At 33.6% G+C, this 21487-nt stretch overlaps 1 protein-coding gene across 3 annotated transcripts in view; it reads left to right on the top strand.

Moving 5' to 3' along the window:
- Nucleotides 1–21487, top strand: part of Tenm1 (teneurin transmembrane protein 1) — a 529849-nt gene that overhangs the window by 36049 nt on the left and 472313 nt on the right. The window lies entirely within an intron of this gene.

Genomic DNA, 21487 nt, shown 5'->3' with positions numbered 1-21487 from the left:
GGTTTTTGCAAGCATCAAAGACCAGGTAGCAATATTTTAGAACCAGAAATGATGGCATGTTTATAAGTGACCTTCCATGCTTAAAGGCCACTAGGACATTGTGGGAATTATGCATATGTACATATGAGAGAAGGAGAGGGAGAGCTTGTGTGTGTGTGTGTGTGTGTGTGTGTGTGTGTGTGTGTTTATGTGTGTGTCTTTCCTACCCCCGGAAACCTCTACCTACCCAATCAGTCCCAATAAGTCCCAATAGACTTTATGCCACCTGAGATCCAGTAATTTTAAATAATATTTTAATATAGCACATAATAATTTACCTCCTTTCCTTGAGGTAGGCAAAGAAAATGTTTGCCTCATTTCCTCTGTGCAGGCCTTTAAAGAATTCCCTTCTATTGGCCAGAAAATCAATTTCAGAGACTATGAAATTTGAAAGAGTTGAGTGGAATCTTACATGGCTACTGTGCAGCAATTCCTGCCAAGAAAATAACTTAAGAGGAGTCAGGGACAATATTTAAGGGTTGCAAGAGGCATCCTATTCTGCTCTTGGGCGTTTTCTGCTGTTTCAGCCTCATGATATCTCTCCCTGAAAAGAACAGGTGTGCCTGACAGCAGGTGTGTTTGTTCTACTTTTCCTATGGCAGCTGTCACTCCCCAGGTAACTCCCTTTTCCAGGTGGTGACTTCTTACAACCCATCATCTTTTTTCCTGGCCACCATTACTTTAAAAAAAGATTTGGCTGTCAACCCTTCCATGTTGGACTTCAGATTCTGTTGAAATTTTATTGTTGTCATTGTTGATTTTGATTTTTTTCTTTCGTGTTTTGAAGATTTTTTTAAAAGGAAAAATATGTCTTCCAATGGATTCTATTTACAATTCAGACAAACTTAACATTTTCCTTTTAAATGCCTTCATGAAAGTCAGCAGCCCTCTTTGATTTGAGTGGAGTTTTGAAGCCTTCTTCTGTGACAGCTTTGGGTTTCTCCATTTTTGCATTTTCTAGTAGATTGTGGAGTCCATCCTCAGTCAAGACACCTGCTGCTGGGACTGCCAGTCACCACATGCTTGGCTTTCATCCTTCCTCGTTTCTATTCATAGCGTGCACTTCTCATAACTCTAAAGGACTGTTTGATGCCCCACGTTGTTTAATATCTACATGATTAAAGCAGCTGAGAGAATTAGCACATGTCCTGAGCCTAAGGAAAAATCTAGTCTAAAAGAAATTATATCACAAGCCCAGATCATTTTTAATAAGCTCTGCTGCTCAATCTTACCTATGCGTCTTTTAGGCTCCCTTGGGCATTTTGTAGGTATTTGAGAGTTAGCTTTAAAGTGATTCTTTCAGGCATGTGTTTGACTCTCAATATAACATTTACTGAGCCCCAACAGTGTACAGCATACTTAGAGTGTTCCCATGGTAAGGTACAAAAGAAGCAGGCATGCCATTCTAACAGTTAAGGTATCAAGTGATCTGGACATCAGAATGGAGAGGAAGACAAACTGCACACACATAAAAGACCTGGGTGCATTTTGAAAATAAATGTTGAACAAACAATAGCAGTTATTATTTTTGTTGTTACATAACTCTATCAGAATATAAACTTTTTTTAGCACTGTACATGGTTTTACTGATATCACTGAGGACCCTCGTGATAAAATCTGTCTGGGAATTAGTTTACACTATAGCTTGATAGTAATATAAGTGAGGAAAGGAATACAAAAAACTGTTCAAAGAGATGGAAAGTTTTAAATCATGGAATATTTTTTTTTGTGTGTGTGTGTGTGTGTGTGCGTGTGTGTAGTGCTGGGGATTGAACCCAGGGCTTGTGCATTTGGGGGCAAGCACTCTACCAGTTGACCTATATCCTCAGCCCCAATTTAATTTTTTATCTTCTGAATATATTTTTCAATGAAAATTTGATCTTATTTTTCTCATTTATGATAAAACATTGAACTTTGAAAGTAGACTTTTCATAGAAAATAAAGTTTTTAATGCTAAAATTTTGTTCCCAGAGTGCTGTGGTTTGAATGCCCTCTCCAAAACTTATGTTGAAGGGCTGGGGACATAGCTCAGTTGGTAGAGAGCTTGCTTTGCATGCACAAGGCCCTGGGTTCAATTCCCAGCAAAACACACACACACACACACACACACACACACACACACACACACACAAAATAACTTATGTTGAAATTTAATTACCATTGTGGTGGTATTAAAAGGTGAAACCACTAAGAGTTGATAAAATTATGAGAACTTTGTTCTTCTGAATGTATAAATGTATTTATCATAGGAATGGTTTTCTGATTAAAGCAAATTCAGCTCTGTCTTGCTCTGTGTCTCACACTCACTCCTCTTCCACCTTCTACCATGGGATGAAGCAGCAGAAAGTCCCTCCTGAGATGCTAATGCTGTGCTCTTAGTTTCCTGCCTCCAGAACAATGAGCCAAACAAACTTCTATTGTTTAAAAATTACCTAGTCTGTGGGATTCTGGTATATGTAAATAAAGTGGACTAAGACACAGAGTATGTCCAACTTTTCCACAAATCTAATCCATGGTAATTATGAGACATAACCTATTAGAAATTAGAATGCCAAAGCCATGTCATAAAATTAATAGGTAGCAGAGATTTATAATGAATTACTTGAAAAATTTACACCATCACATTAGCACATTGCTTAGCTGTATTATAACAGTAGAAAACCTGGCATAAGAGCCTGTAAGAGTTCCAAGCAATGTGCCTGAAGTCACTTAACTACAGGTGAATTCTCTAGTGGCAGTTATCACAATTTATGCTAGAGGCTTATTTCTATGCAGACATAATCTCTGGCAGAATTTTTGCAGCCTCTGTTGACAAAATTGACAGTGTCTATAGGCCCAGTCTACTAGGGAACACTAGTAATCAGTTAGATGTTGGAAAATATTTATGTCTTAACCATGTGTCATGTGCCTAGCTAGTTAGAAACTATTGGGATATAAGAGGGATAAGTAATTCCCTTGAGTACTTTATAGGGCTGACATACTTAAAGTAACTAAAATAGTGACAAGGTTATATTTAATAAAATACCACCGGGGGAAAGGTGAGTATTTTAGGATGTTAGAAAAGGGAGAGATCAGTTAGAGTAATACAGAAAGTCTTCATAAAGGAATTGGAACTTGAGCTAAACTCAAAAGATAGGTGGAAGAGGCGGAGTGAAAGGGGAAATCTTTTCAAATTGAGAACAATTCAGAGGAAAGCAAAGATGAGACCTGGTATTTTTATAGTACAAATGGAAACCAGCTTGATGGGCATGGAAGATACGTTTGAAATCAATAGAAAGTAAGTTAGGTAGGGCCAGATTATTAAAAGACCTTGAAACTCAGGTTAAATACTTTGAATTAAATATATTAGGAAATGAGAGACCTTTGCTATATATAAAGTAGGGAGGGATACAGCATAATCATTGAATATACATTTTTAAGAAGATGAATACAGTATGGATATATTAGGCTGGAAAGTGGAGAGGAAGATATACAAATATTATCATAGCTACAGAATAAGCACATATTTTATTTCAATCTCAACTTTCAATGTCATGAAAGCCATTTCAACAAAATTGTAGATGCCAATATTACAGTCCTGGCCAAGGCTGGGGGGACCTTGTACTTGCCTATGTGGAGAACATCTCTATTTCTCAAATTTCAATTTGTATACAATTGTTATTCCTTTTTATTAGACCAGTCTTTAAAATTTTCTCTTTCTAAGGCTGATGCAATATCCCAGAAACTTCTGTTGTACAAAATGTGGAACATATAAAAAGATGGGATTTTTACGAGAAAAAATACATATGAATAAGTAAACCAAAATTATTTATATGGATTATCCCAAACCCAGGTTGTAGATAAAAATAGAGGGACAAACAGGTGTTCTTTCAAATAAGACAAACTAGATAACAAAGAGGCAGAACTTGGGACATAAACCAAGTCTCACTTGAATTTTATGTAAAAAAAAATACTTATTTCAATTTTGATTCGTTTACTGGGTTACTTCCTTGTCAAACCCTGTAAATACAAATTTGCTCAGATTTATATCTTCATCAAGGGAAACTGATGGTTAAGTTTGAGAGAAGGTAATATTTTTCTTTTAAAAACTGAAGATTAAAATACAAGAATGCTACTTCTCTAAGAAAAATTTTAAAAATATAATTGATATAAAAAACAATTTAACTAAATGACTGACACTATAATGAAAAAGGAAAGTCAATTATATTTTGCTTATTAGTCTTTTGCCTTTTTCTTTCCTTTAGACCAGTGGTTCAAACCTGGCTCTCCATTTGGATCACTATGAGAACTTTTAAAACAGTACAATTCCTAGAGTTAGGAGTGTAGCTCAGTGGTACAGTGCTTGCCTACCTAGAATGTGTGATGTCCTAGGTTTATCCCTAGCACACAAATACACAGAAGAGGTTGGGAGAGAAGGAAAGGAAAGAGGAGGGGAGTGGGTTGGGGAAAGGAAAGGAGAGGTCCACTGCCCAGATGCTACCTTAAATTAATATAACTTTGATATTTTCTAAAGTTCCCTAGAGGGTTCTAACAGGGAGGCAGAGTTGAGAAGTAAATTCCCTCTTTCCTCCTCATATACTCCATTTGAAGGAAATAACATTTCTTGCAAGGGATGGATATTTTCACTACGCTAAAAATTAATGTTGCACTTATGAATGAAAAATCTTTAAGGCAGGTCCTTGATTTGTTCATTTTTGTATAAACTCATAATACTTTGGCCCATAATGTTTAGAGAATTCATAGTAAATAAAAGTATAAGTAGTAACCAAGATTGGAAATAGGACCCAAGGCATGTGGGGTATTGTCTAACAGATGAGGGGAAGAAAAAAACCCAAATTTGGGGAAACAATAGTTGATGCTATAGCAAGAAAATCTTGGATGAGTCCATTGAATATAAAATGATATTTTGGAACTGTAGTTTATTACTAGAAACTACATATGATGAATTTGTTGTTGCTGGGTATTTCATATCTTTGTAAAATGAGGAAAATCTAGCCCTATCTACCTTGTAGGATTGAGTTGAGCTTCAACCAAAATTTGTAGTAATGAACGTTCATTTGACAGTATTTTAAAGTACACTCTGCTGTTCTATGTAACCATATTTTTGTCAGGATGAAAAACTTAGAAGAATCAGTAGAGCATTAGACTACTACAACTGCCATTGACCATCAAATTCAGTAGAAGTGTGAGAAATAGACTGCCTTTATAACCCCAAGAGGGGTTGATGTTCACATAGAACATTGCATAATTTTGGCAGACATTGATAATGCAATGGAAATAATTATAGAAAGGGAAATTGACATGAATTTAATTTCCAGGTACAGCATTAACTTGGTTTATGGACTCAGATTACATGTACATTTTTGTACTTGCATTTATTCCTGCATTAAAGAGATAGAATCAATGTATTAGAATTTGTTGAAATCATTAATCAATCTATACAGCATGTATTTATTTGATCACCTATTGTGTCAGACAGCACATTTTTAGGACTGAGAACATAGCAGTGAAGAGAAATAAATATATTCCCTACCCTAGTGAAGCTTACATTCTAGTAGGAGGTGGGGCCTAACATAACTCCAAGTACAAGGAATTTCTACTGAAAAAAGAAATAATAAAACAAAGTAGGGGCTGGGTACAGTGGCTCACGCCTGTAATCCCAGTGGCTCGGGAGGCTGAGACAGAAGAGTTGTGAGTTCAAAGCCAGCCTCAATAACAGCAAGGCTCTAAGCAACTCAGTGAGACCCTGTCTCTAAATAAAATACAAAAACAAGCTGGGAATGTGGCTCAGTAGTCAAGTGCCTCTGAGTCTGAGTTCAATCCCCATATATACACAATGGAATATTACTCAGCAATAAAAGAGAATAAAATCATGGCATTTTCAGGTAAATGGATGGAGTTAGAGAAGATAATGCTAAGTGAAGTTAGCCAATCCCAAAAAACCAAATGCTGATTGTTTTCTTCGATATAAGGAGGCTGATTCATAATGGGATAGGGAGCGGGAGCATGGGAGGAATAGATGAACTCTAGATAGGGCAGAGGGGTTGGAGGGGAAGGGAGGGGGCATGAGGGTAGGAAAGACTGTGGAATGAGATGGACATCATTACCCTAAGGTGTTTTTTTTTTTTAACCTTTTTTTTTTTTTTGGTGGGGTTCTTTTTTTTTGTCTTTTTTGGAACTGGGGGTCAAACCCAGGGCTTTGCGAATGCAAGGCATACACTTTGCCACTGAGCTACATCCCAGCCCTAAGTACATGTATGAAGACACGAATGGTATGCATATACTTTGTGTACAATCAGAGATATGATAAATTGTGCTCTATATGTGTAATAAGAATCATAATGCATTCCACTGTCACATATAAATTAAAAAATTAATTAAAACAAAACAAAATGAAACGAAAACCAAAGTATAGATACAGAGTAGTGGAAAGAGGCAAAAGTGCTGATTTTTCTATTACCAAGATCCACCATGTGTACTTTCTACATGTGGCTTTTATTTAATCTTCACAACTATCCTATGAAATAGATATTATCATCTTTATTTTATGGAGAGGGAAACTGTGGCTCAGAGAGTTCAAACAGCTTGCCTAAGGTTACTCACTAGTTGTATAACAGAGTTAGAATTGGAACTCTGATCTTCTTAAGTTCAGATCCCTTGTTATTTCTACTACATGTGGCCAACATTAAAGTGACAAATCTATTTTTCCATATTCCTTTATGCAGAATAGGAGTGTTGAACTTGATCAGAGATTTAAATCTAGCATCCTATCCAGGCTTTATGTCCCAAAGATATATTCTTAAATAGTAACATTTTAAAAAATTGAATTAGTTATCAGCATTTAAAAGGAAGAGAATTCACATAAAATTGTTGATTTCCAACTTGTCTCAAATTATTAGAAAGTCTAACAACCTCAGGCCTGTGTTTCCACATAGCAATGACCAGCTGAAGCTGAGCAGCATCACTTCAGTGAAATAGAACACATACTCTTTGGGTTCCTACAGCCCCTCACCCAGCCCATAGTATCCTATCTTACCCATTTCACTCATTTCTCTTACTTACCAGGCCCATGTAGAAATTTGAATTTGTAACTCACTAGACTAGATAGTCTGAAAATCCCCTTCAAATTCTAAAGTAGTGATTCAATGCTGAAAATTCAGGCTTAGTGGTAAGCTTTTTAAAATATTAATTTGATAATCTGAGCTGTATTTTACTGAGTACTTTTTCCTTCATTTGTTACTCTTTAGTTTTTCTAGTTTTGCAACCATATAAATGATAAATCAAAAATACACTCTACCTTCTTTTTTCCATTTTAAAATATGATCCACAGCAACACACACACACACACACACACACACACACACACACACACATACATTTTTTTGAATCTTTATGCAGGAAAAAGTGAAACATACTAAACATGTTAAAAGTCTCAAGTATAAAAAATATAAACAACATAATTAACAAGTAATTCATAGTAGCAGTTAAATTCTGCCAATGTGGAAGGATGCAAACCATTTTAGAAGTCCATGTTTTAGTTGAATCTATAATTCACCATAGCCTTTAAAATCTAAGTAATTTATTAACCTAATATAGGAAGAGAAAATCTAGTCATAATACTGAAGAAAGTGTAGGAAAAGATCTCTTTCATGAAAATCATTCAAAGTATAATTATTCTTAAGCACATTATTAAAATGTATTTCTATAATATAAAAGTTTTTATTAGTATTCTATGATATAAGATGCCCTATGCAGCATGATGTTAAATTCTTTCTCCATATTTATAAGTTTTATAGAGTTTATTTTATAGCAATAAACAATGGAATTTCTCCTAGACTCAAGAGTGAATTACAGTTGTTTAATGGTGTGGGTACAAGTTGTTTTGTCAGCTCACAGGCCCAATTATCTGTTCATGTGGTTGCCCCAGAGCTGCCCTGAAGCACAATAGCCTCTATGGTCAGGATATCTAGCTTGTTTAGTGTTTCATATTCTGGTGATATTTGTTTGATTTCATACAAGTAAAGTAAAGGTCCATTTACAAAGCACATGGTGAGGTATGACATGGAGTCCTCTTCCTTGTTCCACCCACAAATATCTCCTTTTATAGGTTACCATAATACCTGGTTGACATCTTTTATTCCCAGACAAAAGCACCCAGATTCATACATTTAGCTAAGTAAACATATGCAAGAGATAAACAAAGAAAATTATGAAAATATTTCAAATTGAAATAATCCAGGACAGTTTCAATAAACAGAATTGGATAAGGACATCAGTATCAAATAAAGTGGCATTCAAGGCCGAAAGCATTAAAATAGAACCTAGAAGGATTCATTTATTAAACAAATATTTATTGTAAGTACTACTTGGAAGGATACACAAAGCATTTGATAAGATTCTAATGACAGTTGTAGAATACAATTTTCTCAGAATTTGAAAAGCAATTAGGCAAAATGTAACAATACAAAGGATTTGAATAATATAATTATGAAGCTTGACCTAATATTTTGACAAATACATAGAATTATATACTGTGATGCAAAAGAATACATATTCATATCTTGTGCTCCTGAACAATGTACAAGAAATTGATCATGTATTTTGCCACAATGAAAATCTAAATAAATTCTTAAGCAGAGTACATATAGGTCACATTCTCTGACTATTGTCCCATAAACCTAGAAATCAGCAAAAATCAAGATGATAAAAAGTAAACAGAAAAAAGCTTGGAACCATAAAATACATTTTGTAAGTAATTTTTCAATCAAAGAGGGAAAAGAATCAAATTTAAAATTACTTAAAAGTGAAAGCAAGATTATTTGAAAATCTAGGGATGTAGCTAAAACCATACAAAGGAAAATATATAGTGTTAAGTGAATTTAAAGAAATACTGAAAAAAACATTCAAAACTCAGGGAAATAGAAAAAGAACATATATATTCATATATATATATATTTATGTATGTATATACATAAATATCTCACACATACATACATATCTCACAAAAGTTGCTCTGCAAAACTAATAAAGATACAGGCTAAAATTAATTACAAAATTTAAATTTGGAACTAACAAAACCAAAAGCTGGTCTACAAAAGGATGTATATAAGTTGGGTACTCATTTTATGGTGAAATATACAGTAATAAACGTTCTGAACTCCAGTGATAAAGAAAAAAATCTTCCAAACCTCCTGGCAGAAAGATCAAATTATCTACAAACAAAAAAAAAATAATCAAACTGTTATTGGTTTTCTCATCTATATCACAGAAGCTAAATGGCAATGTAATATAATAGCATCTTGACATTTGTAAGAGAAAAAAGGTTCAAAACAAGCAAGCATTTATGCCTAATCAGGGTATCATTTGTCTGTTTGGGTCAGAGAGATTTGAGAATATGCCAGAATTTTAGAAGTATAACACTCTCATATACCAGTGAAAATTCTAAGAAAAAAATTTAAGCCAAAAAATATATGAATGAGAATACATACCTCAAAATTAGAGGAAAATAATGTGCAATGAACCTGACTCTCTACAAAAATAACTAAATGTAAACTAAAAGGAAGGTTACCTCTGATAAAGTAACAAACTAGAATTATTTAATTAGAAGGATATTTTATAAGGGAAATGTAAAAATATTCTATAATAGAGCTGTCCATTACAAATACGGTACTTGCTTAAGCTTATTATACCTGATTTAACTTTCCACAGTTTCGTTTATCCATGGTCAACCATGGTCTAAAGATATTAAATAGAAAATTCCAGAAGTAAACAATTCAAATTTCAATTGCACACTGTTCCTAGTAGTGTGATAAAATCTCATGCCATCCCTTTCCATCCGGCCAGGGGTATAAATCAACGTTTTAACCAACAGATATATCCATGCTATATGCTACTTTACTCATTTGTCACTTAGTAACCTTGGATTTCAGAATGTCTATCTCGTTATCACAGTGTCTGTCTTCAAGTAAGTCTTCTTTTACTTAATGGCTCCAAAGCACAAGAGTGAGGATGGCAGTTTGATTATGCCAAAAATATGCTGTAAATTGCTTCTTGTAAGTAAAAATTTAATGCATATCACAATATTTTTTCCATTTAATTATTAAATATTGTTCATCTCTTTTTGTGCTTAATATATAAATTAAACTTTATGTATAGGAAAAAACAATACATATACAGGGCTTGGTACTAGTCAAGATTGTGAGCATCAATGGAGTTCTTACAATGTATCCTACACAAGATATGCTACATATGTAATTCTAGATTTTTTTCTAGTAGCCATGTTTTTAAAAGTAAAAACTAAAGTATGTGAAATGAAATTTAATAATATTTTATTTAAGTATTTAAAATGTTATTTCAATGTGTGATGAACATACATTTTTTTGAGAAATTTTGTATTATATTTTTATGTTGAGTCTTATAAATCCACCTTATATTTTGTACTTATAAAACATCTCAATTCAAGCTAGCCACATTTCAGATACACAATAGTCACATGTGTCTAATGGCTACCATATTGGATAGCACAAACTGATAACAAAATACATTAAACTATCTTTATTAAACATAGGAATGAGGGCCTGAGTTGTAGCTTAGTGGTTGAGCACTTGCCTAGCACGTGTGAGGCACTGGGTTGGATCCTCAGCACCACATAAAAATAAATAAATAAAGTTTAAAAAACATAGGAATGGAGGTGAGAAGAAAGGGTGAAAGTAAAAGGATCCAGAAGATTTCATGGGATTAGAAAGAGGAGTGAGAACAATGATGAATGCAACCATTTGGCAAAATGAAACAACCTGAAAGTCTAACAATAGGTTATCAGTTAAATAATTAATGACATTTATAACAGAGAATTTTCAGATATACAAATAATGATTTAAAACATATATCCTAGCGAAATATCCATGTAATCTTTTTATGTAAAATAAACATATAGGATAATGCAGAAAATATCCATGCATGTTAGGGCTCTCTAAAGGAACAGATATACCTGGAAAATATCTCTCTATATATATGTATATGTATATCTATATCTATCTATCTATATCTATATCTATATCTATCTATCTATCTATCTATCTATCTATATATATATATATATATATACATGTAAAATATTTTTATCCCCTTTATGTGTTCTGGCTTTCTTGTTTCACTTAGGAATATCTTTTATATAATATTTAAAAAAAACTCACTTTTACTTTTTTTTAATTCCACTCTCCTTTATTAATGACCAACTGAAAAAATATATATATATGGAGAGAGAGAGAATAGATAGATATTTATGATTATGAAAAGGAATTTATTAGATTGGCTTACAGAATCAGAAGATGGATAGTCTCATAATTGCCAACTGCATACCAAAGAGCTGGAGAAACTAGTACCTGCTAAGCCCAAGAAGTTGGAACTTTATAACAAGAGGGACCAATGATATAGACCGAAAGCCTAGAAAGTCCCTGGAGAATCACTAGTCAGCTTTTACTTTGAATGAGCTGAAATCCATTATCCTCAGCTGTTTGCAGCAGCAATCAAAGCACCCACTCAAAAAAGTAAGCCTGCTTCTACCTGACTTCTTACCTTTCTGCCTTTTGTTCCATCCAGGTCACTATCTTATTAGACAGTGCTGCCCACATTCAGGGTAGATCTCCCCACTGTTTGCTGTCCCCCATACCATTCATCTCTGAAAATATCCTCATTGAAACACACAGAAGTCTCTTAATCCTAGGCATCTTTTAATCCTATTAAACTGAAAATGTAAAGTAACCATCATTTCATGTTTATAAAAATAAGGGGAAAGTCTCTTTACATGTGTTTATAGATTTGTACATATATTTTATGGTCTACATAAAGTTATAGAAAGATACTCTTATTTTTATGACAAGATTGGAAGAGACAGAAGAAATTATTAATTTTGTCTGTATAAACATCTATATTAGTTGAATTGGTATAATGAGAATGTTTTGGTCATTTCTAAAATATATAATATAAAAGAGAGTGTTATGGTTTGAATGTGAGGTGTCCCCCAAAAGCTCAGGTGTGAGACAATGCAAGAGGTTTAGAGGTGAAATGATTGGGTTGTGAGAGCCTTAATCCAATGTCAATTAATCCCCTGATAGGGATTAATTGAGTGGTAACTGAAGTAGTAGGGTGTGGCTGGTGGAGGTGGGACATTGGGGCTGTGGCTTTGGGGTATATATTTTGTATCTGGCAAATGGGGATCTCTCTCTCTGCTTTCTGATCGTCATGTGAGCTGCTTCCCTCCATCATACTCTTCCACTATGCTGTTCTTCCTCACCTTGAGCCCCAAGGAATGGAGCCTGCTATCTATGAATTGAGACCTCTGAAACCGTGAGCCCTCAAATAATCTTTTCCTGTCTACAGTTGTTTTGATTGGGTCCGTTAGGTTAGTCAAAGCAGTGGAAAAGCTAACTAAAACAGAGAGAGTGAGAAACATGAGAAATAAAGAACAGTAGCTCTAGATGTGCAAAAAGGACTTCATCTCTCTTGATGGAGTCATAAAAAGCTTGAGTTGATAACATCATTTCATCATTAATAAAGGTACATGAGATTAAAGGAAAATAGATGTGAGTTCTTTTAAAAAAATAATCTCTTTATATAAATTGCTTTCCTAAGTGAAGCATGAAACCTAAAACATATAAAGGAGAAAAAACTGGCAGATTTGACAATATGAAAATTGAACACCTATAAACAACAGTAAGGAAAAAGCAATAGGTTGAAAGATAATATTTGGTACATACAAAATGCTATGTATATGGATAACATTTCATATAAAAATGAAATATTGACACATTACCAAAAATTATATGAAATGATGTTCAACTAAAAAGAACATGACTATAAATGCATATAAATAAATTACAAATAAAAATGAAATAACTTTTTTCATATTTTGGCAAAAACAAAAATAAAAGATTATTGAGAGTATCCATTATTGATAAGAATATGTGGAAGCTGGTATTTGTGTATACTGTTGGTGGGAATGTGAATTACAACAATTTTTGTATCTTTATTTGTGAGAATCTAACAAAACTCAAAAAACACATGCACTGTGACTCAGCAATCGGATTTTGAGGAATTTATATTACAGAAAAAATATCATGAATACAGAAAGATATAAATACAAGGTTGGTCATCTAACATTGGAAACAAGCAAAATGTGTGAGTCTAGCTAAATAAATCAGGGTAACCTTAGATAATGGCATTCTTTGTAAATATTAAAAAGAACAAAGAAGACCTGTATATTCTGACATGGAAAAATATTTATGACAGTATTGAGAATGAATTGCAGAACAATATGTTTAACATAATCCTAGTCTTACAAAAACAAACAATGTGTGTCTTCATGTGTGTGTGTGTATGTGTTTTTATGCACTTTTCAAATGAATAACACAATATAAGTATAGTAAAATTTTAGTTATCATTATTCTTAAGAAATGAGGAATTCTACTTAACCTGTATATTTGGTCAATTCAGGGTTAACTATATATATATATATATATATATATATATATATATATATATTTTTTTTTTTTTTTTAAAGAGAGAGTGAGAGAGGGAGAGAGAGAGAGAGAGAATTTTTAGTATTTATTTTTTAGTTATCGGCGTACACAACGTCTTTGTTTGTATGTGGTGCTGAGGATCGAACCTGGGCTGCACGCATGCCAGGTGAGCGCGCTACCGCTTGAGCCACATCCCCAGCCCGACTATAATTTTTATTTCAATCTTTTATTATTGAAAATATTTCTAAAATTATTCTTTTTACATCTAGGAAACATATTTGAACCTTTTTTCTGTAACTGTTGATTTTGAGTCACTTTTTTTTTTATTTCAGTACAGTTCTTTTAATTTTTGCTCTATCAAGTAGAAAAAGTATCTCTGTGGACATTAACCATATACTTGATCTAAGGAATATATATAAAGCATTGCAATGCATAATGTTTTAAATATCAGTTGTCTTTGTCTAAATCCCTAACAGTAGTAATAGACAATTATAGTATATGTAGAACTAGGATTCAAATCCAGGTCTCTCTGATAACAGTTTTTTTTTTTTTTTTTCCCCAGTATAGCAAAACTCCTGGTAGATACTTTCATTGATTAAATCCCTGAAAATGTTTATCTTTCATTTACTTCCTCCTCTTCATAGTAGATAGCAAGAAAGGGAGAAGTCATTTGGTTGAAAATATGGATCTTTTGAGTTTTGACAATTAAGGTTCTATGCCTTCACTACCTCATTTAAAAAACAGATTTTGGGCTGGGGATGTGGCTCAAGTGATGGCGTGCTTGCGTAGCATGCATGAGGCACTGGGTTCGGTTCTCAGCACCACATAAAAAAATTAAAATAAATATATTGTGTCCACCTAAAACTAAAAAGTAAATATTAAAAAAAACAGATTATAATGAACACCTTTTTGGATTTCCCCTTGGATCCCTCCAAATTCTAAATTTCTTCCCTGTATATGCCACTAATAACCAATATCCTGTAATGTATTTACCATTCTTTTGCTTCTCCTTATAATTTTACCATGGACATATTCACTCTTAAACAACATATTGTTTAGTTTTCCATGTTTGAAAATTTTTATGAATATAATTATGTTTCTCTAAGAATTGGTCTCTTATGTGAGATCCATCAATGTTCATGTATATAGATAATTCATTCACTTTAATGGTCATACAATATTCCATTGTATATTTATACCATAATTTTTTATTCTGCAATCTTTTTTGAAATTTATCATGGCACAACTTTAAATAAAAGGTAATAGCATGGATGGCACAAACTACTGAGTACCTACATAGCCCTAATTAGGTTAAACAAAAATAAATTTTTTTCTGCATTCTTTCTTCTTTCTACACATACTTCCAGGCTTGACTTTAATATCCTAGTTTAGACTGTCTTTGGAGTACAGAAATAGATATTTACATGCAGAAATTAGGAAGAAAAGCACAATACAAAGAAGATGCTGTGGGTGCATATGTACATGGCAAAACCACAAAAGAGAAAATGAATGATAACAGGTTTCAGAATAATAGTTACCTACTAGCAGAATGAGGGAAGAAAGTTGGGATCAAAGAGAGAATCTGAAAAGTTATTGATTATAATGTATTTCTCAAACTAGGTGGTGAATATATAGAACCTTCATTATTAGAACTCAACGGGCCCAACTTTTACTGTATTTCTATTATTTTTATTTATTTGAAGCATGAAGAAAACTATAGATGATTTTATCTTTCATAGTTATCTGATACCTCAATCTTCTACTGGAAGAAAGAGAGGAACCAAGGTATTATTACAAAGCATTCAATAATTAGCATCACACTAAAAAAACCTAAATATAGGACTTTGCAAATGTGAGGTGGGGCAGATTAACTTTGGCTAATACAAGCCTTTGAAAAGAAATAATTTTAAGTGCCATGAAGACTGGATATAACTTTCAAGGGGCAGATATAAGGTACTAGGACTTTCTATGCCTAGAATCACATGAACACTAAAATTGGAATATAGGTTAGATTCAGACAATGGTTAGCATAGATGTGACTAGAGTGAAGGTACTCTGAAAGTCTAGCTAATCCAGTCTCAGTGGGAACACATCTGTGATCAAATTCTAGCTCCGTTTTTTTTTTTTTTAAATAACTTGTGATGTTTCTTAACAGGTTATTGACTTGGCCTTGTTCTCTCATCTATAAATTGAAAATGCCTAGCTCTCTATGTCATTGTGATGATTGTATCTTTAAATGAGATATATATGTAAAGGGCTTAGCATTAGTGTCTAATACAAAGTAGGAATTAACTGAATTTCGACTCCTTTCTATTTCTCTGTAACAATAATGTGAATAAGGCCTTCTTCAATATTTTTTTTTCCTTGGGGGATTGAATGAATAGGCAAAGGATTGAATAATTTTCTTGAAATTTCCTTGAGTTCAGATCCCCACCATCAAACCTTTCTTTGCTTGTTAGAAAAATGGCTACTCTCCATCTAAAATTTTTAGCATCCTCTTTGTGTTATCTTCCTCTTCCTAATTCCCGCATGTAAATATCAGTTCTTGTACTTTAAAAGACAGCTTAAACTAGGATATTAAACTTGGACCTTGGCATTTGTATAGAAGAAAAGAAAAACTATAGACATGTTTTTGTTTGGTTAACCTGACCTACAAAACCAGCATCAAGAACAGGGCTTGAAACTGAGCCCAAATCATATGAGCTACTTGTTGCTTTTCTATTGTATTCCTAGGGAAAGAATTAATGTCAGAGTATAGATAACTCTAACCCTATAGATTAACTTGGATATTATGTAAGAATGATGAGCAAACCATGACAAAATGACTTTATTTCACTTGATAAAGGTTAGAAAGCTGGATGAGTCAGTGAGTGTACTAGGAAGAAGAAGAAAGTTGAAAAAAACAAAAGTGAATGAGTTGGACAGGGGTGTCCGGAATCAAATCTTAACAGGAGAAAGCAAAATAGGGAGTTATCAGGCAGCACAACAGACATACAAGTAGAGCATATTGGAGTTGAAAATGTAAGACAATTAAAAATCCACAGAAGGGGTCTATCACAATTCAATTCAATAGGTAGTTAAAAAGCACTGATTATGGACCAGGCTCTGCCTGTGGTGTTGGGAATGTAGAAGTGACATAGAAAAGAACAGTTTAGGGCTGGGGATGTGGCTCAAGGGGTAGTGCGCTCGCTTGGCATGCGTGAGGTACTGGGTTCGATTCTCAGCACCACATAAAAATAAAAAAATAAAGATTCTAAAAAAGAGAAAAGAACAGTTAAAAATCCAAGTTAAAAAAAAAAATCTACCAAGTCTTTGTGGGGTTACGCAATGATGTACAAACATCCATTAAAATATTTTCCTAATGCACCTTCACATTATTTCTCTGATTTTTTTATTAGTCAAGAATGTAAATTATGGAAAACCAACTCTAACCAGCTTAAGAGAATAAACGTCTTTTCAACTTATATAACCAAACAACAAGTTGGGATAAGGTCTTAATGGAAAACAGGCTGGAACTACAGACTTGAACCTACTAAAGACTCCTTTTTATACCTAGCTGCCTCTGAAGGTCAGCTTCATTATTTTAAAGGTGGACATCTGGTTACTGATGACCGCTGTGGACTGTCATTATTGTAGCCTACCTTACTGAAAGGAAAGTGATCCTCTTTCACCTGTTTTCAATAAACATTAAAAAAAAAACTGAGGATAAACCTAGATTAGCTTGGCCTATGTCCCCTATCAATATCTGGACCAATCCATGTACACAGAGATGGGGGATCTTAGTCTGTTTCTTTTCAGACCTTAAGTCTAAATAGGAGAATGAAGGATGGTTTCTTTAAAAGTATGAAATTTTACTATAGACATACTCAGTGGGGGAAATCACTGTGAGCAAATCATTATAACATATAGCAGTTCTCTTGGGCAGAAATCTCTCCCAACATAGATAATCTGGATTTATGGAAGATAGGGACAGGTATTAAGAAGCACTAGAAGGCTGGGGCTGAAGCTCAGTGGTAGAGTACTTACCTAGCACATATGAAGCACCAGGCTCAATCCTCAGCACCACATAAAAGTAAATAAAATAAAGGTATTCCGTCCATCTAAAACTAAAAAATATTTAAAAAAAAAAAAAAAGAAGCACTAGACTGAAATGCAGAATACAAGTACAGCTGGAATAGCAGCATATTCTGATAGGCTGTTCTGTACAACCTTAAATCTTCAGTTGTTCTCTATTGCCAGTAGACTAAATTCTGACATACTGATCTTAATATTTTAGGTCCTTCACAAACTTCCTTTCTAATATTGTCTTCTTTATTTCCCTCTATATGAACTCTCTGAATCAGCCAGACTAATATATTTAGTGAGCAAAGAACCCTGTGCTAAAGCTACACTCATGCTATAATTAGTTCCCCAGATGGGACATCCTCATTTCTATCTGTGAGCTTATGCTTTCATCTTTGCTTATGGTGCTTTTCAATTCACTTCTTTAGTTACCAAATATTATTTTATACTTCTAAGTGTGAAATGTTGCTTTGTTTACTGAATACATAATGATGAACAAAACAGACATAATTCTTGCCCTAAAAGAATTGTACATTCTGGTAAAATTAGAGAGTATGTAATTATGTAAGTGATCTTAAGAATGACTCAGTCTATTCTGGAGGGTCAGATAAGTAAGCCGACATCTGAAAGATAAGAAAGAATTAATAAAGGAAAGAGATGGAAGCGACAGAAAGGAAAAGAGGGGGGAAATGCATAAATGTACTGAGGTGAAAAGAAGGATGGAACATTTGACCAACTGGATGTAAACTGATGCTGGAGAGAGTAACAGGTTAGAGAAGTTGATTGGGAAGCAGTAATATGGGGTTTATAGAAGATGTTGAGGATTTCGGTATCTATCCTATATGTAATGGGAAAACATTGAAGGGGTGATATGATTGACTTATATCACTTCTCTAGCGGTCCTGCAAAGAAGGGATTAAAGGGGGGCAAGATTAGATGAGAAGAAACTAGTTAGATTATTTGCAATCATCCAGGTTAAACATTATTGAATATGGAAATGGAAAGAACTGATTAAGTTCAAGGTATAATTAGGAGATAAAAATGACAGGATTTGATGTTGTACCAAATATGGGGAGTGACTCCCAGTTGCTGGCCTATGCAAATGAGTAGATGGTATGTTCTATTCACTGAAAAGCAATGCCAAGAGGAAAATCAAAATTGGAGGCAATGATAATGATATTTACAAAATTGAGATACCACTCAAACTTCTAAGTTTTACGTCAAAAGAAAGCGGATATACATATCTGGAGCATTGTATCTGACTAAACTGTCACCTCGGTCATTCACATGTTACCTGTTCATTAAATCCTAGCTTAATCCATCACCTCCACAAGATGCCACTAATCCATTTTTCCTATCTGTATCTTCCTCTTCTCCATTCTGTCTCCTAAAGCTTATTACCCAGATGACTCATTAGGCTCTAGTTATATCCTCTACATCATATATGGGACTGGGTCTTATTTCCATAACTAGAAATGAAGTTCCTTGAGTTAAAGATTCTTATGAGATCATCCTATCCCTCACTATTTTCAGCAGCTATACGTGTAGTAGGAGATGATTTTACATGTAACAAAGTGAATGGATAGCTTTCTGCTACTAAATTGGTATTATAAGCAAAAGGAGTTAGATACAGACAAACGTGGATTTGAATTTTCACTTCACCTCTTACTAGCAACAGTGACCATGGTCAAGTATTTTTAGCTCTTTAAAGTCATTTTCCTCCTCTGACAAATGTCAAATAAGATAATAGTAGTGATACCTGCTTAGAGAATTATTGTTGCTATTACATACATCATGTATGTAAACACTAGGATTACTGTTAGTTGATTACTTTTATTATTAAGTTTTTGGGAATCTAAAGGTAGCATATAAATGTCATTTGACATTAGTAAATACAAAAATTGGTAAAAGCATATGTCTGTTTCTTCATGCTTTTTACAACAGTAAAATTTTCCATCTCTCCTTCAGAAAGCAGCCATCAGTTTGTCCTTTGTATCCCTGGATGGAGTTTGGACTCTGATTTTAGAGGACATTATGCTGTGGAGCCAATCTCCTATATTTTATAAAGTGTAAATTAAGGAATAGTCAAAACTCATACTGTGTAAGTTGTGTGCACAGTTTTCTGTCTATCTATCTATCTATCTATCTATCTATCTATGTCTGTGTGTGTTCAGACACATGTACTTATGAATTATTTTATTAAGAAGACCCATTGCTCATAATGTGTAGCATATATTGGCATTATGCTGCTGGAAAGTTAAAAGTTCTTCTCTTCTCGGTGCACTTTGGGGAGAACAGTACATTAACTCTTCAAACTAGTAGATGGTACTTTTAGTAATTTACTTCTTCCAGTTGCTTTAATGATGCTCTAGTCACCCCACACTAATGCATCTGTGAACACTAAGTAGCTTTCTGTCACCTCACCAGGAGAACTCAAATATTTCTTTTTTTAACATGAAAAGCTTTGGGAGGGAATGTGGAAAGTTTTTTTCCTCCTTGTTTAATGAAATATTTACTTATGGATTCACATTGATAGTATACATATGCATATATTGGATATAGGTTGCTACTTATAAAACACAGTATGTCTTTTAAATGCATGGTAATAATAAGAAAAACTTGTAAGTATTTTTCCAACTTTTAAATACCAATTCATCCTATTTTATACTTCTTTTAATAATTTTTATTATAAAGACCTTTTATTTTTAAATGTGGCCTTGGAACGTAGTGACATTGTTAATATTCCAGAAGGTAATATGTGTTTCAATTTCATATATGAATAATTAGAATTCAAAATGGCCATTCCAGTTAGTTTTCTTTTCACACCTCTCCTAAGACCCATTTGAATTTTATGTAGGTTAAGAAATAACACTGATTTGTTATGTGAATGAAAGTTATCTTTCTATAATTTTAGCCTAATGCTAAAATTAAACTGTTCACAAGTAGAATGTTTTAAGCAATGCTGTTCAGACTTGTATTTTCCAGAGGAAATATTATTTGGCATTTATATAGGACACCCTATTCAGACTAAACTTTTATTCATTGATTATACATCATGAAGTGGAACAATGACGTGCTTATAGTTTTATAGATAACCTGTGCAGTATCTAAATTCTTCTTTTCCTTACCCCTACCCAGCCCTACCCCAGGTCCTAATCTCTGAGAGAAAAAAAAAAACTCTCTCTTCCCATTTGTCAGTCTATCCAAACACCTTTATACCTGCTTCCCTACCCTTACCCCCCTCCCAAGATTTGAAGTTCCCAAATAGATAGCCAAAAGATCTTTCTGGAAACAAAGTGAACACATAATGTAGGGCCAAATGTGGCATATCTCAGCATAGCCACAGGGTCTTCAACTTCCCCTAATGGAAGATACACAAGGTTTTCCCCTAGTAGATTTCAGTTAGATGGAGAAACTAAATTCCTATGGGTCACTGCTGTTATATAGTACTATTTTCCTGAACTTTGGAAAAAACTCTGAATTAATACCCAGGTGAAATACACAAACAGTAATGTAGATTAATATACAGATCAGTGGGATTCCAAAACTAAATTTGGTCTCTACACCATTATTACAAATTTATCCCCACTAGAAAATGAGATCTGTAGTGGTCTGAATTTTTGTTTTGTTCAATGCTTTTCCTCTGGTTTCTCAAACAGTGCCTGCCATATTAAATGGTTAATATTTTCTAATTAAATTAACTTGCTTACATTCTGGATTAAAACTCAAAGCTTCAAAATTTCCAGGCTGCTTTGTAGACTTTTGGAAAATTCTTAAAATTCATTTATTTGCTTTTGGATTAATGATTCTGGAGTACATACATATAGAAACAGTATGTAGTAGGGGATATAATTTGAGCCAAATAAGGT

The sequence above is a fragment of the Callospermophilus lateralis genome, chromosome X, assembly GCF_048772815.1.
Source record: "Callospermophilus lateralis isolate mCalLat2 chromosome X, mCalLat2.hap1, whole genome shotgun sequence".
NCBI classification, from domain to species: Eukaryota; Metazoa; Chordata; class Mammalia; order Rodentia; family Sciuridae; genus Callospermophilus; species Callospermophilus lateralis.
The sequence above is the reverse complement of the archived record's forward strand: the minus strand, read 5'-3'. Positions and strand labels throughout refer to the sequence as shown.